Below are 17463 nucleotides of genomic sequence, written 5' to 3' on the forward strand. Positions count from 1 at the left end.
CTCATTTTTGGCCTATTTCCTTTTCATATAACTGCGCCCTCTTTGCTTCCCTGTGTTCCCGTGATGCTAACCGTCGTTGTTCGATGGCCTCCCTAAATTCCTTATTTCACCATCTTCGTAGCTTCCTCTTTCCTCTCCAGTGGTTTACTCCTTTTTTTTTTGTACTAATGAGTGGTTCTAACTGATTATACTCCCACTTTTCCGTGGGATGTGTCTCTATTGCTTCCTCTATTCCAGCCGCTATTAGCGCGATTTGTTCGTCATTTAACTTTGCTTCCTCTTTTTGACTTCCCTGCATTTCATCATGTCCATCATGTCCATTGATTCTATTGACAAATTGTTGTCGTCTCCCTTATAGTCGTGTTTCGTATTTACGTATGTTTTCTTGCAAGAGTTGAACATGTCTGAGTGTATTTTGCTTGTGTTTCGCGAGATGGCTTAATGTTCACAATGCTGTATTTTTTTCGCCCCTCCTGCCAGGGCCCACTTAGTATTTGGTAAATAAAAGGGGCCTGCAGTAGTTGTTAAAAAATAGAAATTTCTCTCTCGAGCAGGGCTCCAAACTGTAGACTAGTACGCTTATGGTCACTTCCGAGGCTGCACTTCCCCTCTTCGCCTGTTTCTATTATTGCGAGCTTGCTATACATCCCCTGCGACATTAAGCAGCAGTCAATGGTCGTTCAGCTGTTACGGGATTCCCACGTGATTTGTCCTTCACACTTTGTTTCTCTATTTACAATATCTATGTTGTGTCGCTCACTGAAGTCTAGTATCAACTTCTCGTTACAATCTGCGTATCCATCCAGTTCCTCGATGTGGCCATTCATGTCACCCAGCAGAATAATATCAGCACCTTCTCCAAACTGCTTTATATGGTCATTGAGACACTTAAATATATCCTTGTTTTCTTCCCTGCACTTGTCCCCTGTCTCTAAATGAACTACTCCTAGCCATGTCCTTTCCCTTCAACCTAATCTGTACGACAGATTATAACCAAGTATACTTCCTTGTAGCCTTCTGTCCATACTTATCACTTCTTGACAAGAACTGGTGCCCTCTAGGGACATGGGAGAGGCCTTTTGCCTGCAGTGAGCGTGGTCAAGCATGATAATGATGAGGGAGTAGCGCGATCTGGTTCCACGAGGAGCCAGCTGCACTTGCGACGCCACAAGTGTGTGTGCTTGACAGCTGCCGCAATCTATCGCCACCGTCTGTCACTAGCATGGACTGCGCATGCGCGGTAGCAGGTGATGGTTCTCTTTTCAACCAGTGTAGCTGGAGGATAAGGGTGCTCATGCGTATGCTGCCGTGTGAAAAAGGCGGATTGCACGCACGCCCTCTTCAACTGCTGCATAATTCTGACGCGTATTGCAAACACTGGGCACTAACCAGCCGCCCCGAGTGAACTATACTCGCCTTTCGACACGTCGGAGCATCGAGGGAGGGGGCAGTCGCTTCGAACGGGACAGTGGTCGTGGTGGAGGAAGCCTGGGTCTCAGCGTCCGGGTCTCTGCGTCCACCCTGAGGGTGCTCCGAACTAGGCTGCCGTTCTTCCCGCAGGCAGAACTTGTCCTCACGGCCAGTGGTGTCGCAGCTGGGATCTGAGGGGCTCAGCTGATGCTGCGCCGATAGTCGCACGGCCCTAAGTCGTGTGAGGAGCGGAGGCTCAGGTTCCTCGGTGCCCAGGACGGACAGAATGAAGGTGAGGACGTTGTGAAAGGCGTAGCTCATCGGGAGCACCAACATGGCGCGTCGCGTTTCGTCTTCTTTCCCATCATGTGGATCATTTTATAGAACGTGTGATAACGACGACAAAGACCGCTGGTTTGCGCGGAAACAACGACCATCACTTACGCTTATGGCTCGTGGACGATCCCTGCTGTCGCATTTTGCGTCTTTATTTGTACAACACTGGATTACTTGCTCACCTCGACCCTTTTTTTACAACGATAGCTGTTAGTGCGTCGTCGCGGAGAAACGCGGCGCCTGACCCCCACAGCTTCAAAACAGCACTCTTTGAGAAACTGCGCATGCGCGAAAAAAAAGCAAGCATAAATAAGCAGGAAGAGAAAGTGGATTTTTAAGAGAAAACTAGTGAAAAAGTTACGCTCCAGCCTCTTTTTCGCGCCATCCAACGCCGCAGCGGCGCCACGTTTGAAGCAAAGGGAAGGACAACTTGCACCTTGCAAACCAAGCCTCTCGTTCAGTTTTGCACAGGCCACACAGATTCGATCATGAGGAAGTCAAAGCCGCAGTTGTTTGTGCTCTCGATGGGCGCCTCGATCGAGACGAGACGGAAGGAACGAAGGGAAAAGCGAAAGAAAAAAAGAGGCGAACTAGTGAAGGGCTTCGGACTAATTTCGAGCACACGGGGCTTTTTAACGTTCACTGACAGCACACGGACGCATTAGGCCTCCGTCGAAACGCAGCCGTCTAGACTGGGACTTGATCCCGCACTCAGTAGCCGAACGCCGTAACCACTGAGCTGCAGCGATGGGTCAGGCCATGCAAGGCTCGCATGCCGCCCGAGGACCCGCGTTGGAGAGCGGTGTGCTCTGCAGACTGGGCAATGTGCTGCAGTGTCGCTAAAGAGAATACAGAGGCAGGGCTACCTGCATGATAGTCGGCAGTGGTAGAATAAACTTTATTGATCGTTTTGGGTTACTCGGTCTTCCCAGAAACGGGATCCCATTGACGAAGCCCGCTTGCCAGGCTTGGTAAACGAGCTGCTGCTGTAATGGCAGCTCTGAGTAAGCCAACTTCGTCTGCCACTGCCCGTTGCTAATTTCTATGTTGTTAAAAAGTTTTGTTGCATTGGGCAGTCCTGGACCACGTGGAGGAGAGTAGACGTCTCCCCAAAGGCCTGGAACTCGTCTGTAGTATACTTCTATGGCCAAATCTTCGTGTATAGCGCGATGTTGGGGAGCGGCTTGGGAAGTGTGGCCTGAATTGAGCTGTCTTGTCAGCCGCCTCGTTACCCGTAATGCCCTCTTGTGCCTGGATCTATATGATGCAGTGGCGGGAGTACTCACAAAGAACGTGGGGGGGGGGGGGGGGGGTGGACAAGACATCAGCAGCGGTCCTGCAAAGATTCCTGTCAAGGTAGGCTTTGCAGGCGTGTTTGGAATCGCTCATGATCGTAGCGAGGTTCCCAGTGTGGTGCCCATATTTAATTGCAAGGACTATCGCGACAAGAGAACCAGGGCGTATGCGACAAACGCATCATGTCCCCGAGTGCTGCGAATAATATGCGTCAAATGGACGTGAGCTCCGTCCAGACGCCGAACTCATATTGCATGGATTACAACAAGGTCGCCCTCGTAATCGTCAAATAATATGCGTACTCAACAATTTGCCAAGAGTTCGATAAACCATTTTCGACAAAATCATTTCCCAACAATTACATCGCAGTATATGTCAAATCTTCCGCTGGAACAGTACCTCTCGAAACCTCATCTCAACCATAGTTTAAAGAGCATTTCTCTAAAAAAAAAAAATGGAGGGAACACTTAAGCTCCGCCTTAAGGGTATGGCATGATGGCGTTAATGGGTTAATGCCCATATATGCGGAATTGGTAATTCTCGACTCACATAGATCCTGGAAATCCTGATACTACTCCTGGTGCAGTGTAAGCCATGCGCCATCGCCCTGCGATTGCAGGTGCTGCCGCCGGGCTTGTGCGACCCAGGTTGTTTCTCCCGAGCAACGTCTCGCGACCAATCACTAATTAAACTGCCACGTGCGGCGGCGGACCGTTTGCTCACATTCCGGTGGGCGAGTTGTGATGACACCACAAGGTCACGTGCCTAGGGGGCCAACTTAGGTAGCTTGTCCGGGGATTTTTCGCTCACAACGCCGAAGTCGATGCTGGATTTTCCGCAGAAAGGAAGCCTTACCGTTATCGCATTAATATATGCTATGGTACAGCTGCTACTTTTACACGCATCGCAATTAGGCTGATCGTCCTGTGCCATTTTTTTAACTTCATTCCTTTCCATACCTTTCTATCTTATCCTCTTTATTTTGTGCCACGTGGCTTACTGTAAAAATAATATCTATGTAAAGCAGCCGACCATATTAGGATATGTTTCTTCCAAAGCACAAAAATAAGGATGCAAAAAAAGTAAAAAAAAAATTCCAGGAGGACGCAGTAACTCGGGATGATCGTTTCCGCCTTAGAGTCAGCGACCGACAGCTGCAGCGCCTTTTCCTTCCATGCCGACGAACGGAATAACGAAATCCTTACGTCGTCCACTATATATATATATATATATATATATATATATATATATATATTAGCAGACAGGTTAAAGGAAATGAGGGGCCCGTTTGACAAATTTATGAAGGGAGCCAACAGTCACCGAAACCAAGGTGCATAGGGGAACGTTAATTTTATTATTATTATTTTTTTTTAATGTGTTATGCTTATCAGGGGGAGAATAATACTTAGATTAATAAATTGCTTAAAGAAAATTACTTATAAAGCAGCAGAAAAAACAACCATGCCGCCGGTGGGATCCGAACCCACGATCTCCGAATATCGCGTCCGGTGCTCTTACCAACTGAGCTACGGCGACGGCTGTTTTTTCTGCTGCTTTATAAGTAATTTTCTTTAAGCAATTTATTAATCTAAGTATTATTCTCCCCCTGATAAGCATAACACATTAAAAAAAAAATAATAATAAAATTAACGTTCCCTATGCACCTTGGTTTCGGTGACTGTTGGCTCCCTTCATAAATATATATATAATATATATATATATATATATATATATATATATATATATATATATATTGTAGTGTGGTAATCTTCATCGATATAACCACTGACATGCGTCGCGTGCTGCCGCTCTCAAGGACGAAGAAGTTGTTCGCTGCCTTGCTCTTTCGCCACGCCTGACGCTTCGCTGCGAGTCTTCCCTGAGCGGCTGGAATCATCTGGGTTCACCGAATAAACACACCCCTACAATTGGTGCAGGTGCTGCTGGGTACGTTCCCGTCCACCCTGGAACTAAGAAGCCGCACGTTACCCTCTGCTTCCAGCATGCCGGATGACACTGCCACGACATCGTCGCCCCTCCCAACCACCGTGCTGTGTTCTGGAGCTCTACGGCAGCGTGATCCGTGCTTCTTCAGTGGCACAGCCGACCAGGACGTCGACGATTGGTTGGCGGCATATGAGCGCGTCAGTAGCTACAACAGATGGGACGACGCTATCAAGCTAAGCAATGTAATCTTTTATCTGACTGACGTGGCGAACCTCTGGTTTCGCAACCATGAGGCAGACCTGCCATCTTGGTCTGCATTTAAAAAGAATTTTGCAGAAGTGTTCGGCCGCCCTGCAGTTCGCAAGCTCCGGGCAGAACAACGCTTGCGTGAGCGCACTCAGCAAGTCGATGAGTCGTTCACTAGTTATATAGAGGACATCGTGGACCTATGCAAGCGTGTCGATCCGCTAATGACTGAAGCGGATAAGATCGAGAACATCATGAAAGGCATCTCTGACGACGCGTGCCAAATGCTCTGGGTAAAAAATCCTGCCACGGTGAGTGACGTGATCAAGCTTTGCCAGAGCTACGACGTGCTTCGTAAGAAGCGCGCTTCTACCCGGCGGTCCGGTGTTAGAGACGACGCCATCTCTACACTTGCGCTGGGCGGTTCTACCCCATCAGAGGACAGCCCTTTACTTCAGCAAATCAAAGCCTTCGTTCGAGAAGAGGTCGCCCGCCAGCTATCGCTGGTCCCTCAGTTACAGGATAGTGGCCGCCTTGTTCCTGACATGGCTCCGTCTTTGGCCCCTACCATACGGCGTGCCGTTCAAGATCACATCGCTGACGTTCTTCCTCCCAGCTCCATGCTCCCGCCCAGCCCTGTGCTGCCGCCCAGCCCCGTGCCAGCGCAAGTAACGGCACCACTGACTTACGCCCAAGTTGCGGCCAGGCCGCTCATGCCATCAGCATCTCTTTCCTACCAGGCCGCTCCTTCCAACCTTCCTTCGCCTTTGCCTGGGTCTGCATTCCATGTCCCTATTCCAAGGGTACGCCAACGCCCTACGAACCCTTGGCGTACCGCGGACAACCGACCAATCTGCTACTCTTGCGGGCTGCCGGGCCATGTCGCACGCCTTTGCCGCCAACGCCTTCCACCTTCTCGACCTGAACTATGGAACTACTCCTACAATACAGACCAGCCCTCGCCGAGAAATCCGCCCAGTTCCGAATTTGTATCTCGTGACAATCAAACGTACACAGCTCGCCGATCACCTTCCCCTCGTCGCCGTTCCCCGTCCCCACTCCGACGTTCTACCGGCACCGTTGAGGGAAACTAACAGTCGCAGTTCCCGGGGCAAGAACTGCGCTTGGTTCGAACTCTTCAAGTCCTCGGTGTTCTCCCACTAACGTAATTCAAGTGTTTGTCGACGGCGTCGCAGTACTCGCTCTAGTCGACACGGGCGCTGCCGTATCAGTCATCAGTGAAGCTCTTTGCCGTCGTCTTCGTAAGGTGACCACCGCACTTTCCGACTTTTCGCTTCGCACCGCCTCATCACAGCGCATTCATCCCTCAGCGGCGTGCACGGCCCGTGTTCTCATCGAAGACGTCTTATACACCATCGAGTTTATTGTACTGTCTCGCTGCTCACACGACATCATCCTGGGCTACGATTTCCTTTCCACTCATCATGCCGTTATTGACTGCGCCCGCGCGGAAGTTTCCTTTTTACCTCTTTGTGATACCGTCTTGTGTGACGTCCCTACCCGGCCTGCAAAACTCCTCGTCGCCAGTGACACAGACATTCCTCCATTTTCTGCTGCCCTCGTTCCACTCTCCTGTGAAAGCGTTATTAGTTCGACTGTCTTCTTCACACCTTCCGACGCCGCTTCACGCCATCCCTGCCTCCTGCTTCCATTTGCGGTCCTCAAGATCGAAGATGGCCTTAGTGCAATGTACGTCTCAAATCCATTTTCGTGCCCGTCCGTCCTGCTACGCGGCGAGTGTCTCGGTCGTATTGAAGAACTTGATCCCGCGCTTGTAAATACTCTTCCTGCAACGCCTACTTCATTAGACGTTAATGTGCTCAGCTCTTGCGATACAGCGACCGCTTCGACACCACCCGATGTTCTTCAACAAGCTATTGACGCAGATCTCCCACCCGCACAACGCGATCAACTCGCTGCTCTTCTACAGAACTTCACTTCTGCCTTCGACCTTCCTCACACTGCTCTGGGTCGCACGTCTGTCGTTACGCACGCAATCGACACTGGTACAAACGCACCTTTACGACAGCGTCCTTATCGCGTGTCGGCCTCTGAGCGCCAAGTCATTGCTGACAACGTGGACGACATGCTTCGCCGGGGCGTCATACAGCCATCTAACAGTCCATGGGCTTCTCCGGTTGTTTTGGTCACCAAGAAAGATGGTTCCATCCGGTTTTGCGTCGATTACCGTAGGCTTAACAAAATCACGCGCAAAGATGTCTATCCTTTGCCGCGAATCGACGACGCCTTGGACTGTTTACAGGGAGCCGAGTATTTCTCCTCTTTGGATTTGCGCTCCGGCTACTGGCAGGTACCGATGGCTGATAATGACCGCTCGAAAACTGCCTTTATAACACCGGATGGATTATACGAGTTCAACGTTATGCCCTTTGGCCTCTGCAATGCCCCGGCTACTTTCGAGCGCCTGATGGACACTGTTCTTCGTGGACTCAAGTGGCAGACCTGTCTTTGTTATCTGGACGACATCGTAGTTTTTTCTGCCGACTTTTCTTCTCACCTTCTCCGCCTAAAGGATGTCCTCACGTGTCTCGCCGGCGCTGGGCTTCAGTTGAATTTGAAGAAGTGCCACTTTGCCGCTCGAAAACTCACAATTTTAGGCCACGTAGTTTCTAAGGACGGCATTCTTCCCGACCCCACCAAACTTCGCGCAGTTGCAGAGTTCCCGAAGCCAACCTCCCTGAAGCAGCTTCGGAGCTTTATCGGCCTCTGCTCCTACTTTCGACGTTTCATCTTGAACTTCGCCTCTATCATCGCTCCTCTGACCCAGCTCCTTGCCGGCAGCTCCGACCTTTCCGCCTGGACTCCAGCCTGCGATAAAGCCTTTGACACTTTACGCCGCCTTTTGGTTTCGCCGCCCATTCTACGCCACTTTGATCCGGCTGCGCCTACGGAGATCCACACTGATGCCAGCGGTATTGGGCTTGGTGCCGTCCTTACCCAACGTAAGCCTGGTTACAGCGAGTATGTTGTGGCATACGCCAGCCGAACATTGACAAAGGCAGAATCTAATTATTCAGTCACAGAAAGGGAATGTTTGGCCATTATTTGGGCTATCGGAAAATTTCGTCCTTATGTGTATGGTCGACCGTTTTACGTTGTGACCGATCACCACGCTTTGTGCTGGCTTGCCTCTCTGAAAGACCCATCCGGTCGCCTTGCTCGCTGGGCTCTTCGTCTCCAGGAGTTTGACATTCATGTCATTTATCAATCAGGGCTGAAGCATACGGACGCGGATGCTCTTTCCCGCTCGCCATTGCCTAGAGATAATTCGTCTGACCACGTCTGTGCCTACGATATGTCGACTCTTACAACTATCGACATGGCTACCGAGCAGCGGAATGACCCCTGGATCAATGCACTTTTGAATTTTCTCTCAAGTCCTACTCCCGGTCATTCCTCCAAAGCGCTCGTCCGCCAAGCACACCACTTCTCCATTCGTGACGGTCTTCTCTATCGCCGCAATTATTTGCTTGATGGACGGAAGTGGCTTCTAGTCATCCCGCGTCATCTCCGCGCCGACATTTGTGCTGCGTACCATGGTGACCCACAATGTGCTCACGGTGGCGTATTGAAAACCTACACACGCCTACGTCTGCGATTTTACTGGCGTGGAATGTACCGCTTCGTCAGACATTTCGTGCGCGCTTGCGAATCTTGTCAACGCCGAAAAACTCCTCAGAAGTCCTCTGTTTCGTTGCAGCCGTTACCCTGCCCTGCTCGTCCGTTTGACCGCGTTGGCATAGATCTCTATGGCCCTCTTCCGACTACTCCTGCTGGAAACCGGTGGATTATTGTGGCAGTAGACCATCTGACTCGCTACACTGAAACATCACCGTTACCCTCTGCCTCTGCAAGAGACGTTGCTTTGTTCATTCTCAACAACTTGATTCTTCGCCACGGGACTCCGAAGGAACTGCTCAGTGACCGCGGACGCGTTTTCTTGTGCGACGCTCTCGAGGCCCTACTGAAAGAATGTCGCATCATTCATCGCACCGCTACTTCTTACCACCCTCAGACGAATGGCCTGACAGAACGCTTCAACCGTACTCTGAGTGACATGCTGGCCATGTACGTCAACGACGCTCATTCCAACTGGGACCACGTTCTTCCCTTCGTAACCTACGCGTCCAACACTGCGATACAGACCACCACTGGATTCTCTCCCTTTTTTCTTCTTTACGGGCGCGAGCCAACCTGCACAATGGACGCGCTTTTTCCCTACCGCCCTGATGTTTCTGAATCGACGCCACTCTCGGACGCCGCCCAGTATGCAGAAGAATGCCGTCAGCTCGCTCGTTCGCTCACAAAGGAAAATCAATGGCAACAAAAACACCATCGTGACACTGGTGAGGCGCCTTCATATGCGCCCAACTCCCTGGTGTGGCTCTGGGTTCCTGCCACAACCGCCGGCCTGTCAAAGAAGCTTCTTGCTCGGTATCACGGTCCATACCGAGTGCTTCAACAAACATCTCCTGTGAACTACGTAGTTGAGCCCGTTACGCCATCTGCGGACTTGCGTCGCCGTGGACGCGAAATAGTTCATGTGGACCGAATCAAGCCCTACTACGATCCGTCTGTCCTTTCGGCACCATGAGTCGCCAGGATGGCTCCTTCTCTGCCCGGGGGGGAAACTGTAGTGTGGTAATCTTCATCGATATAACCACTGACATGCGTCGCGTGCTGCCGCTCTCAAGGACGAAGAAGTTGTTCGCTGCCTTGCTCTTTCGCCACGCCTGACGCTTCGCTGCGAGTCTTCCCTGAGCGGCTGGAATCATCTGGGTTCACCGAATAAACACACCCCTACAATATATATATATATATATATATATCCGAAATGAAGACGTTGGTTTCCGGGGTATGTAGCTTATAAGAAGAGGGCACAGGCGAAAAGCACTTTATTACTAACGTTTCGGCCGGGGTCCGGCCTTCGTCAGAGTGAACAATATCGTTGTTGGCGGGAGGCTTTTATGCCAGCAACTCTCAGATTATCAAAACCTTATCATGACTAGGAACAAAGTAAAGAAATCATGTGAATGCGTGGATACAATCAGGAATGACATTGAAAGATACAGAAAAAAGCAGTAATTTTTAAAACGTGGCACACACATGTGGTCAGCAAAATTGTTAGCGGGGCAGACAAGATAGTACACCAGGACTTTCGTTTAAACCAGCAGAAACAGTATCAAATTTGTAAATGAGATATGACTCACGGGTTTCTCTATCATGATGTGTCCTAAAACCTGATTGTAAAATGGTAACTCTTATTTTGTCGAATGAGTGACCGGGAATTCTGACGTGTTTAGATAGCGGAAGGTTGGGGAGAGAGGTGCAGTGAGCCCTGTGGTTATTGAAGCGTAAACGGAATGCAGTTTCGGTTTGCCCTATGTAATGCTTGTTGCACACAGAGCACTCCAACAGATAGATTACGTTTGAAGTGTCGCAGCAAAAAGTGCCAAAAATTCTCATCTGATAGACGCGGTGCTGGTAACTGTTGCTGAGGTAGTCATATGTGCGCAGATTCTGCATCTTGGCTTATATGGGCGGCAGCCTTCCGAGACATGCTGTGAAATTCTTGAAGAAGTCAACAAGTCACGTAGATTTTTTGACCGTCAGTAGACTACTCTGGGTCGGTATGGGAATATAAGTTTAAGGCGTTGGCTTTGTCCGATGATGTTATGATGTTTGCGAAGAATGTCGGTGACGTTAGGAATAGAAGCTGTATGATTCAGAATCAAGTTGGTTTGCTGAACTAAGTTAGGGCGATGGGATGTGTCCAAGAGAGCTCTTCGGTCAAGCTGGTCCGCACGTGCAAACGCGTCGTCGATTAGAGAAGCGGGGTACTTTTGTTGTGTTAATGCCTTTTTCAGGGCCATGCAGTTATGGTTGAAATCGGATTGTTCAGAGCAGATCCATTTGTAGCGGAGTGCTTGGCCGTAGGGAATACTGGTCTTGCAGTGCATGCTTTACGTGGCTACTATGGAAGTGAAGGTACCGGTGTCTGTCAGTGGGTTTCTTGTAGAGCGTCGTGACTAGTTTGCCATCACGAAGGACTACTGTCACATCCAAAAAGTTAATACGCTCAGCTGAGTAAGCGTGCAAAAATGATATTGAATTATGTACGTGATTAAAAGCAGCGATGAAAGAAAGGAGTTCAGGCTCGCCATGCTCCCAAATTAGGAATATGTCGTCTATGTAGCGTTTATAACAAAAAGGCTTGAGTGAGCGACCGGACAAGAAGTTGTTTTCTAATACACGCAATTTCCCGGGGCGATGAGATGTGACACAACAGGGCACTGCAGCACAGGTGGGCTCCTCGCACGTGGTGGCTGAGTGGTAGCCAATGTAGACAGGTAGCCGCATCTGGGGCTCCCCGTCATGTGAACGTACGTACGTCTCCTGCAGCGCGATAACTTCCGGCGAATCCTGTGCGATGCGAACTCGCATTTCGGCGTACCGCGCCGCAAGTGAGCGCACGTTCCACTGCAGGATGGATGGTATGCGGGTGGGTGTCCGGCGGCTAGCCATCATGCTGGCTTATCTGTGCGGGAGCACCCGCTGCTTCTAAGCAAGCCCGGTGTCCATCGGTGCCCTCCGGGAAAAGTGCGCTGAGGGCGCGCAACGTCAGGGGGCTGGTCATGAGAAGCGGCCGCAGGCTCGGGCCGCGCTGTACGGGTCGCCGGGCAACCGGATCGCCGCTGCCGCTGCCGGCGCTGCCGTTGCTTCGGTGACTACTGCTGCTGCTGCTGCTGGGGTGCTCCCCTGACGGCCTGCGCATAAGAAAGAGAGCGCGGCGTCTGCTGATGTTGCTGGGCTGAGGCCGCTGTCTCAGCCTGGACGACGGCTCGGACAATCCGCCTGGACATCGGTGCCATGGATGTGGCCATTAAAGTGGCCACGTGACGCTCTCGCTGCCAGTGCGGGCACGCTGGGTCAATGGCTGCGTGCCGCCCTCCGCAGTTAATGCAGCGGGGCTTGCTCGCGCAGGTACCAGGCTCGTGCGACCCGCCGCAGCGCGAGCATCGGGCAGGAGCACGACACACCTCAGTGGCATGCCCCAGGCTGGCGCACTTGGCACACTGGAGCGGCCGGGGGACGGCAGGGGCGGACCGCGAGCCTGCGCTTGTATATGGTGATGAACGCCGGGGGTGTCGGCGCCGCAAAACGGAGAGCGAGTGTGCTGCCCGACAGAGCCGCGATACCATCTGCACCGCCGTCCTGCGCCCGTCCACACCGAAGACCAGGCCGGAGCTTTGATTCCGAGGAGGAGGCTCCTTGGCGCAGACCGGCACGCCGCGGATGACGGCCGTGGCTAGCAGGGCCTGGAGAGCATCGCTGCTCCCCGCGTCCACTGCCACCACATTCCACCGCATGTTTACCCGTACGGCGAGGACGCCCGGGCGGGATCCGATCTCCTCGGCCAACTCCCAGCCCTGTTCCCTGGTGAAGATGGTGCCCCGGTTCGCCGGCCGAAACAGCACCGTCCCCACCAGGCTGGACGGAACATCCACGGCAGCCGCGGCTCGCTCCAGGGCAGCTCTCCGACGCCGCTGCGCCTTGGTAGTGATAATGCGCCACGGGACCAGGCTGGCCCCAGCATCAGCGTCGCCGCTGTCTGCGGCGCATTGCTGCGGCGCGCCGCGGAGTTGGGCGCGCTTGCTGCCAGCAGACAAAGCCCCAGCCGCAGCCTGGTCTCGTGCGGCGGGATTTGGTGAGGTCGCACCCGGTTTTCTTCCGGACGCCGTCGCCCCACCAGCAACAGCAGCAGCATCAGCAGCAGGCTGGAGGTGGGCTCCATGGGGCTCGTGCTGGGAAGGCCCTGCTCCTTCGAGTGTGGAGGGAGAGGGAACAGTGACGGTGGGGGCCTTCGAGCTTCCCGCTTGGCCACCGCGATGTCCCTTTTGGTTTCCGAGTCCCTCTCCTCCTCGGACCCCGTTGAGCGTCGCCGTTTCCGGAGAGCAGACTCGTCCATTGGGGAGCACATGCTCTCCTCGGCTGCAGGTGTCCGCGGTGAGCCAAAGCCTCCTAGAATACTTTCAGGCCTGCGCACTCGCTCCGTGACGTCACGCACCTTGACCGAGCAGTGCGGGAAAGCATCTGCCGGCGTCGCGCGCAGTGCATGCGGCATGCATAGCTCTAAACATCTAAACATCTAAACATCTAAACTTTTTTAATTTTCTCTCTTGAGCTGCGGCCTTCTTAGCCGTTAGCAGGTCCGTCTTCATCTGGACGTAATTTTTCATGTAGGTGTTCGTGGCAGCCCACAAAATGTTGGAAATCACTTTGTCCGGGTGATGTCCGTTGCAGCAAACATCCAACTCTTCGTCATCGCTCAACAAGTGCTTCAGTAAGCAAAGGAGCTGCTCTCTCTGATGGCGTGTGGAATGGAACTGCGCGGCGTTTTCTTTTGTCGTCAATTTTTCAAGCACAATTTCTGTGTGCAGAACAGCGTTCACAACGACAGGCTGCGGAAATTTGAGCGCTCCTCTAGTGAGCCCTTGAATTAGACAGTTCTCGTCCGGTGGAATGTCCCTGTCCTCTCTAGTCAGGTTTCTTGCACAAGCTTCGCAAGGAAGTTTGTTCAAGGCGGCGTGGGCGCAGAAACCAGCTATGTAAATTATTGCGGGCAAACTTTGTTTCTTTGAATTGATGTCATCCCATGTAACCGTGATGTTGTATTGGTCTTGCAATGTTCTGCCTTCAAATGTGATGGTGCTGGACTCTGAGAGTTCTTTCATATCTGGAAATACCAGTGAGTCTTGAAGACGCAGTTTGGTTTCCGACTCAAATATTTGCTGAACAGAAATATGATAATTGGATCCAGCAAGCCGGCGGTAACGTCCAAACCTGCTCTCCAAACTATCTGTTTGAAATTTCCCCAGCAAGACATATTCAAAATTAAGCTCTTCGAGACAGTACCTGCTGAGTTCTATCAACGCATATGATGTCAGCCGGAGTGCTGCATGAGTTTCTGGAGTCAGTGAACCAGAACGGCTGCCACTCATCTCCAGGTCATTCCATGTGTCCAACCAGTCTACAAATTCACCAAGAAATTGCAGCTGCACACCAGTCATGTTTCTGACAGGCTCCTGATAAGGATCTCTGAGGTGTCGGCCCTTTGATGGTGTTTTTGTGTTCACGATGCACCACCACCTGTGTATTAAATCAATGAACTCCGCAGTATCAGCGGCATAAGGAAAGCCGGGTTTCGTACCGGGAGTCTTCAGAGCTTGTGCTACAAAAGGATTGATTACTTTGAGCGCAAGTTTCACATTTTGACGCTCAATATTTGTTGGGTGCAAGGCCTTGTATGTTAGTCCATAGGCAAATTTAGACAGGTTGTGTCGCTCTGAAGTATACAGGTCCCGAAGCGTCTGAAACGAAGCTTTTTTTATGTCAAGCTTTGATTCTGTGCTTTTAAACTCTGGATAAAGAAAAGATGTATCTGGATTTTTTTGATTGAGCCAATTGTTCCTAATGCACTTTAACAGGTGCACAGGATCCACCGCAAAAAACAACGGCCGTGCATTGTCTGCCGGATGAGGATACACTATGTCAATTGCTTTTTTCTTGGAAAATAATGACGTTACTTTTCTGTTTATAGAATTGTTATCGCTTACAACCGCAATAACCTTGAGACCGGCTTTTTCAAGCCCTAAAATAACCTTTTTGAGGACTTCATGCAAGTCACTTGCCTCAATGCTGAAAACTGGCAAGATATGTGCCACATCTTTGTGTCCAGAAAGCAACGACTGCGTCATAAATACGTGCGCAGTTTTGGCAGCTTCAGAGGAGTTGGATGCTGTTCCCGTGAGGGAACCTCCCTTATACTCAAAATATTGTTGTATATGGATCTCATCCATCATAAGTGTTACCGTCCTCTCATGGGGTTTCAGAAGATTTGCTTTTTTTGTTATATAACTTAAAAAACCCTGATCACTTTGCTCTGCCGCAGGGCTAACGTTGTATTTGTTACAGAGTCTGGTGATTGTACAGGGATGAGGCAAGATCAATTTTCCAGAGCTGCGAACAAATTTGTACGCATGTGGGGAAATTGTGAAAAATATGCTTGACAAGATCACAAGCTCTGAAGAATATCTAAATGCAGTCCGTTCTCTGTTGAGCAGATGAAGCTGTTCTTTTAGAAATCTTAGGGTTTCCATCTTTTCCACTGGCAGAAGGTCATCACTTGAAAGATCATCAAGAAGAGAAAAAAGTAATTGAAAGCAGGCTTTCAGTTTTTCGTCTTTCTCGCAACGGTCGGGTGCTTTGAACTGCTGCACACTTTTGAGGACGGATTCCAAACTGCGCATGTCTTCAAGTCTGTCGGGAACTGTCATTTCACCACCGCGCAGCTCAACTTTTCTCCAAAAGGCTGACACCTTCAACGAATTATTTACTACCACGGAGCGTTCGATTTCTGGGGGCGCTGAATTCTCGTTGACGTGAAAGAATGCTACGGCGGCGTCAGTTTTTCGCATCACCCAGAAGTCTGAGACGTGAAGACCTTCAAGGAGAGACAGAAGTTGCCCATACGACGAGACTTTGTTCCTGCGCTCCTCTTCTTCATGTGTCGCGAGTGACATCTCGATGGCGTCTTGCAGACGAGTTGCTTCGCGTCGTCTCCGTTTTGCATCGGGCTCCTCGCGAATCGGTGCAGAATTAGACAAGTATGATGCGCAATTTGGTAGTATCGTAGGTACCGCGTCAGGAGTGAGTCGGGTGAGGTTCATCGCAACTTCTATTGTCTTTCCATCAGCATCTGTGTACGATGTTGTAGACCGGAGGTATTCGGGCTTAAAATGGAGCTCGCACACCTGCATAAAAGAGGAATGTTCCCTTTGAGTATATGAAATTTTTCTACGTCCTGTTTTCTTTTTTTCTTTTGCGATGTAAGTGCTGTTGTTACTACCACAGATTGGCTAATTACTGCTATTGGTGCTGCTTATAAGTGCTGCTGTATGTCAGTTAGCTGCCATCAACTGCAGCACGCCGTGTATCGAACTGGTTGCGTGCCGTATGCTTAATGCATCCGAATGTATATTATCATTTGACATTAACAGTGATTGACATATGGGAAAATTATATTACCTTTGGATCCCGCAGTGTGTCGATGTCCAAATCATCACGCCGGATGGCCTGCTTCCATTTTATCCTCCGGTCGTCTTTTGGGAATGAGAAGACACGGACCTTCGGACCGCCGTCATAATTTCCACGGCAGTTCGGCACGCAACAGCGGCCCATCCTGGACTGCCGGAACTTTCACTGACACTTTCACGACGCAGATATGCAGCACACAACACACGTTTGCAGAAGGAAATCAGACCACGCTACGAAAAGAAACACGTGCTTAGCTTCAGAGTCAAGCTGCCGTGACAGGACACTGCACGCAGCACGTGTGTACTGACAAGCCTAGGCGGTAGTGCACCAACTTGTTTGACCGGTCACCCTACCGCCCGACCGGTCAAGGTGGGGTGACGTCAAAGGGTGCGAGGAGGAAAGTGCGGAGGCCTTAAAAAATTCGAGGAGGCTTTGGGTGAGCCCGCAGCAGCAGCATCAGGGGGAGAGGGCATCACAGCCGGTTCCCCAGGTGTAGCAATGGCGGCAGGGAGCGCAGGAGTGGCCAGAAATGGCGGGGAGGGAGCCGCCATGGAGTTCTGCGTCTGGTGAGCGAGCGCCATGGCGTCCCTCAAGGCGAGAACGCGTGGGTCCGCCGGCGACACGTCCTAGGGCCCGATGACGGACTCAAGGTTCTCCGAGGTGGTGATGAGCGCCGCCGTCAGGCACCTCACTGTGTCCCGCAGATCAGCGATCTCGGCCTGCATTCGCCGAATGGTGCTGGACGACCTTCCTCTGGATGGCGTTCGTCTCCGTGATCGTGAGCGTGAGCGGCCTGCCCTGCGTTGCTCATTGTCACCGCCGAACACAGGCCTTCGCTCGTTTACGGTGTCTGTGGCCTCCATGGGGAGACCCCGCAACGCCGCGAAGCCTTAGGCCCAGCGTCCGAAGGAGCAGAGAGCTAAAACACACGTCCGCTCGCTTCGAACGCCCACCGAAGAAAACCTCTCTTTTTTTGGGAGTTGGTTTTTTCCCCTTAGCCTTCTCTTGCCTTATTTTGTGTTATTTTGTGTTTTGTTCATTTTTCGCCGCGTTTTCATTTCTTCTATTTTGTTTTTCTGCTGCTTTGTA

General features: G+C 51.2%; 1 pseudogene; it reads right to left on the bottom strand.

Moving 5' to 3' along the window:
• Positions 1-13698: 13698 nt before the first annotated feature.
• On the bottom strand, positions 13699-16796 carry LOC144106811 (uncharacterized; annotated as a pseudogene).
• Between the last annotated feature and the right edge of the window lie 667 nt (positions 16797-17463).

The sequence above is a fragment of the Amblyomma americanum genome, chromosome 10 (genome assembly GCF_052857255.1).
Source record: "Amblyomma americanum isolate KBUSLIRL-KWMA chromosome 10, ASM5285725v1, whole genome shotgun sequence".
In the NCBI taxonomy this organism is placed as follows: Eukaryota; Metazoa; Arthropoda; class Arachnida; order Ixodida; family Ixodidae; genus Amblyomma; species Amblyomma americanum.